Source organism: Ambystoma mexicanum, chromosome 9 (assembly GCF_040938575.1).
Source record: "Ambystoma mexicanum isolate Mex_15411 chromosome 9, UKY_AmexF1_1, whole genome shotgun sequence".
NCBI classification, from domain to species: Eukaryota; Metazoa; Chordata; class Amphibia; order Caudata; family Ambystomatidae; genus Ambystoma; species Ambystoma mexicanum.
The window spans coordinates 720,614,444-720,630,433 of NC_090931.1; the positions used below are offsets into that span (position 1 = coordinate 720,614,444).

General features: G+C 46.8%; 1 protein-coding gene across 3 annotated transcripts in view; it reads right to left on the minus strand.

Moving 5' to 3' along the window:
- The window catches only part of PTH2R (parathyroid hormone 2 receptor), a 1,139,291-nt gene that overhangs the window by 786,621 nt on the left and 336,680 nt on the right, over positions 1-15,990 (minus strand). The gene's annotated exons all lie outside the window — the stretch shown is intronic.

The following is a 15,990-nucleotide window of genomic DNA, read 5'->3' on the forward strand; positions in this document are numbered from 1 at the left end:
GAAGTGTGACGAAAGCACAGTAAATATGTGCTCCAATATGCCCCTTGTGGCTATGTGTGCTCTGGTGTGTTATAGTGTGCCTCGCCTGGGCTGGCTGGTCTCCATATGGGTGTCAACAGGAATGGTAAGAGTGGGTATGCACTGTGCCCTGCAAAGGAGTAGATGGTTATTGTGTGCATGTATTGTAATTTTTTGTGTTTGTTTATCAGGTGTCTGCTTTTGTCTGCAAGATAGTTGATACTGACCCACAAGATAGTTGTTTCCAAAGTATCCCGATGCAAGGGTCTGGTATAAGTGGGAAGGAAAGAGGATGTTGCTATCATGCGTTTATCCTGCGTAATTGGAATTGACATGAATGATGTGTCCCTTGGCATCACATATCACCTGTACATTGATGGAATACAATGTTTCTTGTTGAGATAAATGTGCTCTGTGTACCAGATGGGTTGAAGCACTACATGGGTGCAGGTGATGGCTCCTAGGACTCATGAAAATTTGAAAATGCATAGAATTCCTGGCACACTCTCTACCTTGCCTGCAGTGTGTGTGGCATGGGAATGTGCCTATGCGCATCTGCTGGGATGCAGTGCAAGACCTAGTGGAGGCACCTTGATTATGTGGGCTGTTACATAGCTCCTGCAATGGCTGCTGTGGTATCCTGGAATGATGCTGTAGCCAGGAAGTGTAGGGCTGATAGCACTTTGACCAGGGGTTGCAAAGCCTGTGAGCACATTGTGGGTGATACCAGGTCATTCCCCCACTCCCTGACCAGGATAACAATGACATAGGGAGGTAAGTGGTATCTTCCATGCACCTCTTCGTCTGGCATCCCAAATAATGTTGTTAGTGGATGGATTGTTCTGGCCCTTCTCCTCACCCTCCTACACTTCCTTCTGTGTACTAATATAAGTGCTGGCAATGCAGGATCTGGCATTGTTGTAATCGTATGTTCATTGGGGTTGCATTACACTCTTATGTGTGAGCTTTCATTGCGCTTTGTGCTTTGCAACTGTAACGGGTGGTGGTAAGTTTGCTGGCTGTTCGTTCTCCTTTGGAGTGCATACAAGTGCTCAATAGGTCGTGTGAATCGGGTTTACTTAGAGCTTGATGTGGGGTGTTTGTTGTTTGCATGGTGCCTGCCTACCCCACTCACGTTCTTCCTCCTTTTCCTCGTATAATGAGGATTTTGTATGTTCTGCTCACTTTCTATTCTCTGAGCTGGCCCTTCCCACCCTTCCTGTGCAAAGCACTCACATTGAGCACTAAGTAGGAAGGACCTGCGCAAAGTCTGATCTGTGAATTGGTAATTCATTTTTAGCATGGTGTAAAGTGTACTTTTACTGCGCAAAGTCACTTTGCGCCGCGCTAACATTTTGTAAATTAACCCGTTTCGTGTTTTCGTGTTTGATTATTTGTGGATCACCATAAGTATGTAGTTTACAGGTAGACTGCCAGGGCCTGATTTACAAAGCCTTTCTCAATGCGGTTTTCCCATTCAAACGTGTTTTTGTAAATCGGGTCTGCAATGTTTTTGGGGAGGGGAGGAAGGACAGCTCTGGGGCAACACTTTTACCTTGGAAGCAAGACAACGCAGCGCAAGACAGATTCAAATTCCGATCTCGCACTTAGAGACCACTCACTGGTATTAAGCGGATTATAAAAGAACAATTATAGTTATAATAATGTGGCTCTTTTCTGTTGATCTGAGTAACCTGAAGCCCCTTCCCCACGTAGAGGTGGATGGAAATTAATAAGCATTGCTGCTAGTCTAGTTTTGATTATACCAGCAAAATGGAGGACTTACCTCTGTGATGATGGAAATGCATTGGAGGAACATGGCCTCCCTGTCATTGTCCTGTACTCCCTTATTAACTGCGATCTGTGTTATTTTCTGCACAGGAGTTCAGTTTGGACCCCTAGTAGTGCATCTCTTCCTCTTTTTTGTTTTCGGTGAACAGCCACCCTCGGGACACCCTTATGGCAACGATGGGTGCGGCTACAACCCTGTACCCCTAGTGTATATTTTTGGACCCCCGTGTGTTACCCACAGAGCCGGGTATGGGGTGGTGGCAGCTTCATATTGATGTGACAGGGGCTCTGAGTATCCTCCATTTTGAGATACCTAGGCCCTGCCATAGGAATACGTGGATTCCTGAGAGAAGGCAAGATGGCCCCTGGGGCCTCTTAGTTTCTATTGCCTGTTGTCTTGTTTTCCCAAGGCACTGGGAAGCCCTGACTCTGTCCCTTTCCTGACCGATTGTTGGGTGGAAGAACCATAAATAGTATTGTGGGGAAGTCCATGCCAGACTGGATGAAGCCTTCCCAGTGACTGTATACACCCTTGGGTTAGGACCTGTGTGATATTGATTGTGTATAGGTGCTATATAAATAATCAATCAATGTGTTTCAAAACGCTTCAAGGCAGGGAGGGAACATGGGAAAATACAGTGACATACTTACAAGTCATTGATACAATCAGAATGCTAAAGATTAACTATCATAATCAGCCTGGTGAAATTTCAGATAGTGCAAGTGCTATAGATAAAGATGAGGAGGGGAAGGGGGTGGTAGGGAGAATGAGACAGAAAAGCGGCTACATTACTCTTCGACTTTCTCACTCTGCTTTTGTAACACAGTGATTTGTTCTGAGCAAACTTTATTATATTTTAGTGATGTGGCCAAAGCATGAAGAAAATAGAACTCTTGCGCAAAATCAATCTGGACTCTTATCTCAAATCCAGACTGAGCGAATATTAGTAGAAGAAAAATTGAAAAAGAGCCAAGATTCTGAGATAGAATCTGGAAATTGCATTGCAGGGCTAAAAGAGGACTTGGCCCTACGACGACAGAATAATTCAGACCAAGAGATCCAATTAGATGCATTAAAAGTGGAGCGTCAGGAAAAGCTGACTCTCTGGAAGAGAGTCAACAGAAACTAAATCAACAACTAAAATATAATAAAGTTTGCTCAGAACAAATCACTGTGTTACAAAAGCAGATTGAGAAAGTGGGAGAGGAAAGCAATAAATCAATTATTAAAGAACTCCACCTCCAGACATAATTTGATCAATCAGGGCAGTGTGGGGGGGCTCCTCCGCCAACCCTGGAAGCAGGGAGGAGTAGAAAGACTACTCTCCTGTGCACCACAAGGGAGAAGAAACTAGGCCCCACGATTCTGCGAGCCCCTCCCTAGCTCACAGAATCAGGGAGCGCCTAGAAGATCATGAGGGTACCTCAAACAGTAGCGCCTCTGAGTCTGAGAGCGAATGGACTCAGGTGACACAGCAAAAGAAGGCAAACTAAAAGAGAGTTCTGGTGAAAGACCCCATTAGGCAGATCAAGGCTATTAGGATTTTCAAAATATTCTGTCTGGAAGCATTTGGAACTCTATGAACAAATGATGGACAATTTTCACCTTAAAGATAGCCAGAACTGCATAGATTATGCTACATGGACATTCTCTCCAGAGTACTCCTTCTGGACTGGAAGACCAAAACCATTCAAGATGGTCCAACTAAAAGGCAGCTATCTTGAAGCACTTTTTCGCCCACAGAAACCCCCAAGAGGCTCGCAAAGCGGCCTACAATTTGCAATGCGGAGAAGATCAGGCCCCACGAGAATTTGTGCAGGAGGTAAAATGCGCCTTTGCACAAACTACCAGGTGGGTGCGCACGGATATTAGAGAGTTTATAACTGCCTACTTTCATGCTTCCCAACAAGCATAATGACCTAGCTGGTGAGGGAAATTCATGATAAAAGAACTCTGGACTGGGTAATAGAGCAGGCTACCTGGATATATAAGGTCCAAAAACCTGCCAAAATAAAAATCAGGTAAAAAAACCCAAACCAGCCAACGCCTCTGATGCTGCTAAGGTGACAGAGGTGAAGGGTGCCCCCATTTTGGACCTAGAAATAGGGGGGCATAAAAATTACCTACCCAAAACCAGCAAAATCAGAGGCAAAGAAACCCACCAACAGGTGGCAGTTAGGGAGGTAATCCCTCCCATGAGACCCGTAACTCTCCTAATTACAATGGTCCCAGATACAAGGGCAACCAACCTATCTTGGGGTATGTATGGACTCCCCAAGCCCAAGGGGGGATCCAACCACGTAGGTACTTCCCCGGGAAACTTCCCTCCTAACTTCCCTCAGGAGGGCAGTAATCCCCCTAATCCTGGGTTAAGTTACTTTTTCCGGTATCCACAAAGCCCCAATCTGCAGGAGAACCCTCCTTTCTTTCAGTCCAGACCACCCCATCTGTGAGAAGGGAGGCTAAGGGTAGAGGCTTACCAAAATCCCCTGTACCCGGGGTACTCCGGGAGAAGGGATAGTTACCCTTCCTGTAAAACCCCAAGGTATGAACAAAGACCCCCGTACCAGCTGGAACAGGGGTCCCAACGGGAGCGCCAGGTCCAGAACCTCACACAGGATCTGGGTCTCATGTTGAGGGCTCAGCAGAACCCTCAGATGAACATGGGGGCTCAGATACCCTCAAACCAAGGGTCTTGCACCCCAGAACAATGAAGGGTGAGAACCCTGATAATTCACTGGTTCCCGAGGAGTAGGCATAGGGGAAAAGGGGGTGTAAAGCCCTAGAGGAAACTTCTTTCCTCACACTTGAAAAGCCCCTGGACCACCGGAAGTAGAACTAAAATCTCCTGCCGCCGAAAAAATCTGCAACCCAAGAAACAGAGGGTGGGTAGGAGAAATAAAGACGTCAAAAAGGCCCATATTGTGGAGGACGTTAGTATCCTCCAGTTTGAAGGGGAAGAATACTTAGAGGATTCTGGGAAAAAAATCTTCTCCTTCAGGGATGTGGGAATTCCTCCCAAAGAAAAATGGGTCCCAAGAGATCTGAATGAAAACCGGGTGGGTGTGGGGACTATTTCAGAGTCATCCATCCCTGGACCCCAGAATTGCCATTCTGAGAACAAAATTGTAAAGAAGGGATCCTCCCCACAAACTGGTCCTAGTGACTGCCTCCAGGTAAAAGGGGGCAACACAGAGCTAAGGGAAAAAGGGGATTCCGAAATCCCATCTATTACAGGATGTCACATTTTTATTATAGATTCCTAGACTCCGGCACAGAAAATTGTCCAAAACTCCAATGTGTCGGAGTCCAAAATAAGATAATTGACCACACAGCATGCCCAAAATGCCCATTACCTTTGTCCGCTTGAGGAGAAGGAGGGGAGATTTTATGCCCCAGTGCGAGTACAAGGGCAATGTGCTTTTTCTGCACTGGTGTATACTGGATGCCAAGCCACTCTTCTGTCAAGAAGGGCTTTTGAGCAGCTAAATTCAGGAAGGGGGAGGGACACCAGATCCCTCTCACCCTTCTTCCTGGACAACTCCAGAACTTTTACGGGAATGAAATTCTTGTTGAGGGGACTGCGGATTTGGAAATTAAAATAGGGTGACACAAGATGAAGCACCCGGTCATAGTCGTGGCTCCAGAGGGAATGCCCTGTCTATTAGGGAATTACATCCTTCACAGGTTGTCTCCCCTAATAGACTGTGTGAAAAAGGTACTCTGGACTCAGGCTAACCGACCAATAAAATTAAAACAAAGCAGCAACTACTTTAGTTTAAACGGCACATGCCACATGGTTGAACAAAAATTGGATCAAATTGAGTTTCATCTTCAAAATAATCAAACACCTGACACGATGGTAATTTCTGTAGGACAACAAACTGGTAACGGGAACTCCTCTCCATTCCTGAAAATCAACCTTCCTTCCAGTTTTAAGTGACATTTCACACTGGAAGGAAATACGTTGAAATTTTATATTGATTCACAATCTGAAATTCCCAATTCTATAGGCAAAAGTGATGAGAAACCAGCTCAAAGCATAGCTGGCATTCAGAAGAAGGGTGAACAGCACTTCTTCCCCATTCAGTTAAATGAGGGCAGGGAGTCTGTTCTCACCAGAGCAGGCTTGAATTGCAAAGAAAGCTTAATTAGCGAAGTATTATTCAGCTAACTCCCAAAAGACCAGACCCTGTCCGCTGTTGAGTCAGTTTATCAGTGGGTATGGGGTCTGGAAATTCCCCATTCCAAACATCTTCTGCTTAGCAGTTGTATGCTAAAAATGTCTGTCCCTGGTAAAAGCATAGAGCATAATTGTTGGGTCATGCAAGGTGTTCCCTCCACCTTTTAAATGGGCAGTCATATCCTCAACTGACTCAAAATTAATTCAGATCCCAGTAATTGCCAAGCCCGGGCCCAACTTCAGAGTAAATCCCAGGGCCCTGGCAAGCCTAAAGAAAGCCTTCCGGTCAGCCCCATTGCTACCATAGGCAGTTGAAGTTCGAAAATGGAAAAGAGTCACCATCCCAGGCCTGGCCTACAGAATCCGCACCCCCAAAGGAGATTTGGCCAAAGAGAAATGGGTCCATATCAACCAGTTAAAGAGTTTTCATCTCAGACACACTTTGCAGCTGAGGAGCCAAGAGAAAGTCTAATAGAGGAGACATCTGGAGAATGAGAACAAGGAAAAGAAGAACCAGGAGGGAACAGGTAGGTTACTAGGTAGATCTATATAACCAGGAGTAATTTTCTTCATTGTCAGTGCAAAAGGGATCACCAAAAATTCTAGCAAAATCAATAGTTATCTGTGACTTGTGAGGGACTATTTATTGTTAGTGTCTGAGTACCGTAATGATCGTAATGCATGTGTTTCCCACTGCTGTCAACCTTCCAGGAAGGCAGTCAGTGGGAAAATGTTGTAACCAGTTCTGATTTATTCACTAGATTCGTAATGGTTCCGCCCCTTCATAGACCAAGGAGGACTTCCCCGGGGACCTGGAAAGGAAAGACGAAGGAAAATTTGGGGGTGTCGCTCCACACCACAAAGAAAGACCGAAGGAAAAGCTGTGGGTGTCGCTCCACACTCCATCTAGAGACAACGGGAGGATTGTGGCATAATGCTCCCTGATGGAAGAGGGACTCCACCTGATGAACCCCACTTTGCACTACCCTCCCTCAACAAGAAGTCTCAGGAGAGTCAAGGGGGGGATTTGTAGTGTACATTTACCTACTGAGCAGAATTCCCCTCCATCACCAAGCCACACTAAAGCAATTACCAGCAGAATGGCTGTGCTGGCTCCTTTGAGCACCATTTCCTCACATCAAAACTGTGTTTTGCAGATACAAAATGATGGCTGCACTGCCTTGCCAAGCACCCATTGGGCAAGTTGGAACAGGGAGCACACCGAAAAAGGCTGCCAGTGTGTTTTCTTATGTGCACCAAAGACGAGAATTGAAAAGCAGCGCTGCTTTGCTGCTAGCTTAAAATTTCCCATTGAAAAATTAAATATTTAGCATTTAAAATGATAGCACCCTGATGCTGATTTTCACCTGTTCAACATTACACAGTCTGATCCAGTGGGACCAGTTATGCCCATCCATATTCAGATTGTGCTTTGGCAAAAGAAAGCATTGTCACTGAATGACAGGCTGCGTGAGGCAAGATCTGGGAAATCACCAGAAACTTTGACCCAGCCGTACAGAAAAATGTTTCAGTTTTCTGCTACAAAATGTCAAAATAAACTCTTCAAAAGAAACCCTAGATCTATGTTCATATGTCAATTTCAGTGGACCTGTGCCTTGAACAGTTCGCTGTGTAAGAGAATCTGACTAGGGCTGCAAACAATGGTGGGAATCCAGGTGGGTTTGGTTAAAATCTGATATAATGTTTTATTCCAACAGCCTTGTCTTTTGGGCTCAGGAAAACTAAATAAATGCAATGGCTGCACTGGAAGCCACAGAACATATTTTTCCTGCCCTGGCTTCAAAAGACATTGCATCCCCCAAGGTGACCAGCATCTGGAAGCCCTGAATGGACCAAGGGGGGGAATATAACACATCCATCAGCTTGACACAATAGATTCTGGCACACCTACATGTTACTTTTGGAAGTAACACCTCCGATCCACTCAAACTAAGAAGCTCCAAAGAAACTCCATGGCAACCCTATGCTAAACTGACTGTTGGTGGTAGCCAGGGCAGATATGACTATATTTGGAGGACACAGGCAAGCCCAACTGGCTCAAAAGAGTATTTTAATGAATAAACCATAAGACTTATTTCTACAACCGGACAGTGCAGTAATGTAAATGTTTTACAGTTTAAATGTAAATGTTGTGGCTTTAAAACAAGATATTGTGGGTGTCCATAGCAAATGGCAGGAAAATGTGAATCATGGGAAAAGTACATATGGTGGAGCGTTAAAAATTAATGGAAATATGCTCTATGGTAATATGTACACATCTAAAATTGTGGAATTTTGGGTGAAGCGGTTCACACTAAATATCACGAAAAATCATTAGAAGGGGCAAAACAATGTTGTACCGAACTAGGAGTTGGAATACCATGTTCTAAATGAAATGCCAGTTGTCTATGTAATTTGCAAAAGTGCCACAACTGTAAAAAGCAGTGATTTATGTTATAATTGATGTTTTGCAAAAATGACTGTGGGATGGCTTTTGAACACAACCCAATAAACTGAGTCCCCTCCTGAAGGAGGCGACCAACATAGACTGACCTATCCGGTCCTTAGGGGTAGGTCTACCTTAGTTCGGCCCAACAATAAATCCTGTGATGTCACCCACCTTATATAAAGGGGGCAGGCTCACAGAGACAGGACACTCTCTTCTGAATTTTTTCAGCACCTGCGTAGCCAGATATTTCAACTTCATCCTGCAAGATTCCAGATTATACTGTCAGGCCAGAGCATGGCTGGCCCTATCCAGGCAGGACCAATGATCCAGAAACCCCACCACACCAAAAATTCCAATAACTTGTGGGAAAAGCTGTGGTACCCTTTTGGGAGTATCCTGTGACCAGACCGGCGTGTTGCCCCACTACCTGCATGCCAGCTGTACCCTTGCTATCCAGTGACCAGACAGGACAGGCTGTTTGCTGTTAGGAGACCCAGCCGTGCTGTGACCACAGCCTTTGAGTCCACAAACCCAGTTGGCTATCCCAAATCCCAAACTCAAGTGCGGATTTTATTTCCCCATCCCATAGCAAACATAGCCTACCCCACCTTGATACTTTGTCTTTGTCCTACTCTCCAAGTAATCCTATCCATACCCTGGTAACTTGTTTCAAACTGTCAGCATTATCTGTGCATCCTGTCCTTGATCTCCAAGCGTTAGCAGCATTCTTCTATTCATTTCTGTCTTGCATAGATCCTTAGTCATATTTTGAATAATGTAAGTAATCCCACATAGAGCTGAACGCGGGGGGAAAAGGTTAACTTTTCAAATTAACCTTGGAATATACTGTATCTTTCTTTAACAACCTTGGGCCTCATTACGAGTTTGGAGGTAGCCATGCCGTTCTTAGCGGCATGGCTGCCTCTAAACTCGTGTCTAGGTCTGGGTCCCGATAAAAGGGAATTACTGGGCCATTCCGACTTTTGCCAGCCCAGTAATTGCCTTTTCTTGGTACCCGGACCCGGTACATCCCCATTCTCATTCAAGCCCTGATAGGGCTCAATGGGAATGGGGAGGATGCTAACAACAGACCTGTTAATGACGGGTCCGTTGTTAGCATCCTGGTCTTTTTGCGGGTGGCAGTATGCACGTCTGGTCTGGCCCAGACATGCATACCGCCACCCATGGGCAAACTTGTAATGTGGCGGCCCAGAATGAACGGTGCCGGTACTGTTCATTCCGTGGCTGCCAGCCTCATAATGAGGCTCCTAGTCTTGATAATCTAGTTTAAGTAAAACTTGTCCTTTCTTTCCAAACCGATTTTCTCTTTTAACTGCTTTTATTTTCCCAAAACCGAATCTCCTTCCACATTGAAAATCTCACCCAGTTCTTCAGCTAGAGTCACTCTTATACTTCTATATTATCCCTGTCATGTGCCTCTACCACCTAGACTAAAGACTGCATTCCGATTCTGTCTATGTCACCCATTTATTCTAAAAAACGTTTTGACATTTAAAACTGCAAAAAGAGGAAAATGCAACTTTTCAACATGTGATTTTGTCTGCAGTGTGTTCTTACTTTCAAGTTGCTTTTCGAACTGTATGGCCTTTGTCGATACCTTGCCTTGTAGTTGCTAGTGATACTACATCCATGATACTGTGATAAATCATATTTGCCTCATTTATTTAACTGCACGTTCAAATTAATTATTTATCAATCCCGAGTGTCATTTTATGCAGTTGATAGGGGTTTTAAAATCAATATGTTGCCTCTTATTTTGTGAGGGAAGGTCGGATTTCAATTATCACCCCTTTGGTGATTGCTGTCCAGTATGAAAAGTGTGTGATTTTCTTTGAATCTAAAATAATTAAATATTGCATTCCCACCAACCGGCCTGGTTCATGGTCCATTGTGAACCAGGGTATTTGTAAAAGGAGGTGTGAGACGGGTTGGGTGCCAGCTCAATCCGAATTCATAGAAAATTAAAGAAAAAGCATTCTAATTGAGCGCTACATCCAAGGCTAAGGGCAAGAGTCCTGGTCCGGTGTTTGATGCCCGATTGGAATCCTTTACAAATCACACTGCGCCCAATGTCTATGTATTTCATAAGTGATTGCATGTTATTTATTCAAATGAAGATCAGCCTAACAAATGCTTCGACCACGCTCTTCTTCTGAGGCTTAGAGGCTCTTCTATTCCATGGATTATCAATTGGCGTCTTGCCGTTATGGTATAATTTGTTGGTTCAATTATTCTATATATGCCTTGCGATTGTGCCTATTTGTCTATCTCCCAGCCTTTTGGGCCACTTCCGCAGTGTCAGCGAATGAAACAAAACAAGCGACTATCATACTAGGCCCAACAACATTTCTGATAATCCTGGAGGGGGAGTGGGAGGAGAAAACAAAAAGGGGACTAGGAGAGGAGAAACAAATAGGCTGCTAATAAATAGGTCACAAGGCATAAGTGATAGAGTAAGAGCCATTGACAGCCATAGGGAGGGGAGGGGGAGTGGGCAAGAGAATGAGACAGAATTTGCAGCTACATTACTATGCCTGATGACAATTGAGGTAGTGCCAGAATTTAACAAGAGGAGGGGGGTAGGGTGGGTTGGAGAAGAGGGAGAAGGAGAAGAACAAAACAAGCGTCTATCATACTAGCCCTGATGACATTTCTGATAGTGCTGGGGGGGCGAGGTTGGAGAAAACAAATGTGGGGGAGACAAACAGGCAGATAACAAACATGTAAGGCAACATATCCGAAAAAACATGAGTGCTAGGGATGCAGTGAGGGGAGGGGGAGAAGGGAGAGGGTGGGACAGCAAGAAGAGGGAATTTAAAGTAGACAGACATCACAAGCAAACGGGGAACCAGGGAGAGGTAGGGGGGACTACAAGGACATCAAAGGGGACAAGAGGGGTGGGTGGAGGAGGAGAAACAAGAAGGGAGAGTGAAAAACAGTTGCAGGAGTCAGAAATAACACAATGTTGCAAGAGAACAGTCACATGCAAACTAGGATTCAAGATGAGGAGGGTGCCAGCATGATTCATGGACAACATGAGAAAGAGATGAAGTGGAAGTCCAGCATGAAAAGTTGAAGGAGAGTGAAGCACCAAGAGTCCATGAGACCATAGAAAGTCAAAAATCCCAATATTGGCCACACAACGGTGGTGGTGAACAAAATGTACCAAGACAGCTCCAGCAGTAGGGGCTGGGGGCACAGAGGAAAAGCACAAAGGTCAGGAGGGGGGTGAGGGGCCCACAACCGCAACACAGGGGACCAGTGGTGGGGGTAGGGGGCCCATGGGAACAACACAGGGGATTGGCTGGGGGTGAGAGGCACTTGGGAACCTCATAGTGGAGGGGGCAAAGGGGCACATCACAGGAAACTGGAAGGGGGATGGGGCACATGGGAACATCACGGGGGACTGGATGTGGGTGGGGGAGCTAGGGAACACCATGGGAGACCAGAGAGGTGGGGGGGGCACTCAGCAACATCACGGGGGACTGGAGGTTGTTGGGGCACTCAGCAACATCACAGGTGACTGGAGGTGGGTGGGGGAACTTGGGAACATTACAGGGGTCTGGAGGGTGGTGGGGGGCACTTGGGAACACCATGGGGGATTTAAGGGGGGGCACACAGGAACATCACAGGGGACTGGAGTGGGTGGGAGCTACTCGGGAATACCACAGGGGACTGGAGGGGGTGGGAGGCACTCAGGAACATCATGGGATGACTGGAGAGGTGTGGGGGCACTCAGGAACATCACAGGGGACTGGAGGTGGGTGGGGGGCACACAGGAACATCACAGGGGTCTGGAGGGGGAGTGGGGGGTACTTGGGAACACCACAAGGGACTGGAGGAGGGCACACAGGAACATCACAGGGGACTGGAGTGGGGGGGGGCTACTCGGGAATATCACAGGGGACTGGAGGAGGGTGGCAGGGCACTTGGGAACATCACGGGGGACTGGAGCGAGTGGAGACACTCGGGAACATCATGGAGGACTGGAGGGGGGTGGGGGCCCTCCAGAACATCATGGGATGACTGCAGGGGGTGGGGGCACTCATGAACATCACGGGGGACTGGAGCTTGTGGGGGCACTCGGGAACATCATTGGGGACTGGAGGGGTTGGGAGGTACTCAGGAACATCATGGGGGCCAGGGGGTGGGTGGGGGGCTTTCAGGAACATCATGGGGGACTGGAGGGGGCTGGGGGCACTCAGGAACATCACAGAGGACTGGTGGGGGTTGGGAGGCACTCGGGAACATCACATGTGATGGAGGTGGGTGGAGGCACTCAGCAAAATCACGGGGGACTGGAGGTGGGTGGGGCACTCAGCAACATTACAGGGGACTGGAGGTGGGAGGGGCACTAGGGAACATCACAGGGGACTGGAGGAGGGTAGGGGGCACTTGGGAACGTCACAGGTGACTGGAGGTGGGTGGGGGCACTTGGGAACATCACAGGTGACTGGAGGTGGGTGGGGGGCACTCAGGAACATTACAAGGGTCTGGAGGGTGGTGGGGGGCACTTGGGAACACCACGGGGGACTTAAGAAGGAGCACACAGGAACATCACAGGGGACTGGAGTGGGTGGGGGCTACTCGGGAATATCACAGGGGACTGGAGGGGACACTCAGGAACATCACGGGGGACTGAAGGGGGTGGGGGTAATTTGGGAACATCATAGGGGACTGGAAGGGGTGGGGCACTCAGAATCATCATGGGGAACTGGAGGGGAGGTGGGCACTCAGGAACATCACGGGGGACTGGAGGGGGTGGCCAATATGCATTCTATGTTATTGGGTACCAATATGAATTCTATGTTATGGGTGTCTGGTTTCTGAGTGTGTGACACAATGAATGAGACAGCCCTGTCTGAAGCTGACATGAATGCAGTGTGGTGTGCTGAAAGGCTGGGTGCTTGCCCCAAACCACATTCCTGGTTATGGGTGTCTGGGTCCAAGTGAATGGCCTGAATGCCTGTGAGCCTGATTGGCTGCCTGCCTTCATTACTGGCCTTCTGTGTGATTGGCTGACTGAGCCTGGCTCAGGCAGAGTGAATGAGGGACAGATGTATATGTCTGGGGACCTCTCAGTTGCCAATTTGTTCAGAAACTGAAGTTGAAACTTGAAGCTGATCCTTGAAGCCCAGCTGGAGGAGAAGATTGTTGCTGCATTTCCTGCGATATAATCCAAGAGCTGTCAAGTCTGTCGAGAAATTATCCAAGAGATGACCAGGCTAGGAGACCTCTCACTGAACTACAAGGGACCATTGTGCAAAAATCGCTGTTCTTCACCGAGGCACCCTGGAAGTCCGTTCTGTGAGTCTGACACCCGGAGAAGGCGTCAGCCGAGAATCATGAAGGGAGCGCCTGGACATTGAAGATTGTCTTAATCCACTAGCATAGATCAGGGTTCGGAAGAAGCCAAGTCGAATCATGTTGCCCAGATGCAGGGACACCTTGACGCTGTGCTACTCCATGCCCAGAGCCGAGAAAGCTCCACCTTGCCTATGAATATTTGACAGAGGGCTCCCTTGCAATCAACGTCAACCACTTTGTCCCGCCGGAGAAATATGAGGTCGACTGCTATGGAGGAAAGTCAGTAAGTGGGTTTCCCACCACCAGAAGCTGACAAAGATGTCTGGAGGACACTGACGGAGTGAAGATCCGAGGTCCAGCCCATGGTCCAGTCCTGATCGCAGAAGCTATCCCGAGGTACGTGCTGCAGCTGCAGCTCCGACAGGCCAGAGGACCACCGAATGTCTCTCCCGACACCCAATGCATGGGGCCGGGCCTGCATCCATCAATGCCAAAGCTTTTCCAAGTCCACAGAGTCTTACTTGCAGCACTGAACACTTTGTATCAAGGTCTACCGAACGCCTCACCTTCCCAGGGTTTCCATCATTGAGGAAACGATAATTGAAGAGTACGACCAAGGTCAGAGCTGCTGTATCAGCACCAGTGTTCCATGTTTCCCTCGAGGTTCTCAATGTCCAGTGGCTCCTGCTTTAAAGGGAATCCACCCGCGAAGGATATCATCGAAGAACCATCAAAGAAACTCTTCCACTTCAGGTACATTGCTGTGAGCTTAAGCCTTGGTTGCTCGTCCATAGCTACCATATAGAGACCCTTGTTTGGGGTGCTCTGTGTCTCTAACATACCATACAGGGGGCAGCAATACAGATACCCTCTCAAGTCTTTACAACAACCTCTATGAAAAGGTTTGGTAAGCAATGTTAGATAACAGTGTGAGTACTCTTGAAAACTTGCCTGATATGTTTGGAAACCAATATATTAACAGACAGTCTCATTTAATTACACACATATACTTCTCTGGCCATAGATTTGCTGAAATGGCTCACCAAATTCTATGTTGGGGCTTGGTGAGCAATAACTAACTTCTTTCTTGTCGAAGCATTTGTGCGTGAGACCGGAACCTTCTAATGTGACCCCAGAGTAGATTGGGAGCCCATTGGGTGTCTCCAGGAATGATGATTTGGAGACCAGTGATTGTTTCCACTACATTCATAGGCTGTGATAATCAGATCATTTATGGTTTGGCAGAAAATGGAACTAGCATTAAGATGGACAAAGGTAATGTCGGGTTTGCAGAAAAGTGATCTAATCTGGGCATCAAGTATCATTTTTGAGTTGATGAGGATCCTGAGACTTTGAACATTGGAATGAGCTTATGAATTAAGAATGCATTAAAAATTAGCTGGACTTAAATTGTTATACAGGGAGATATGCTAACAAACAACGCAGAATAACATGACATGACAATTATATTGTAATACATTTCTTTCTCGCTGTAAAGCAAACATAGTGGCAGAAATACAGATGTTCATGAATTCACTGATGACCTTTGAACAATATGCCTACAGGTAGATTTTCTGTTAGCCCTGCAAACCTCAATTTCGGACATCACTAACACTTAAGTGTGCACTACTACATTGAATGTGCATCTTTGCACATTCAATATAGCAGTGTTAATTCCTAACTCCCTAACTTACCTTCCCTAACCAGAGGGTGTGGGGAGAATGCCCTTTCCGCATACCGCTAAACCAAAGAAGAAACATAGATAGGTTAGGATCTCACTTGGAAATGGGCAAGGACGGCCCAGAAGGGCAGGGGGAGAACACCATACCCACATACTGCTAGTCCACAGAGGAAAGATAGGCAGGTAAGGACCACCAACACGGAATTGGGAAGCAAGGGAGCTGAATCCTGTAAACTATAGATCGCCAACACCAGGGTGGGGAACACGCCTGCTTCAACCAGGTAGACAACAAAGCACAGAGGAAAACTGCCACCCCATCATACCTGGCAACTACACGCACAAACTATAATGCCAAACTCACAGGATAACCATAGATGTGAAACAAAGAAACAGAAAGACTGAGAGGTAAGTAAAGACCCCAAAAAAGCACTAACCCCAACTAGAAAACATCAACTTTCGCCATACACTCTCACACAGAAACCCATAGAACCACTTCTACGCACAGTAATCTGCACGTACGTCACCACACCAACAGACAA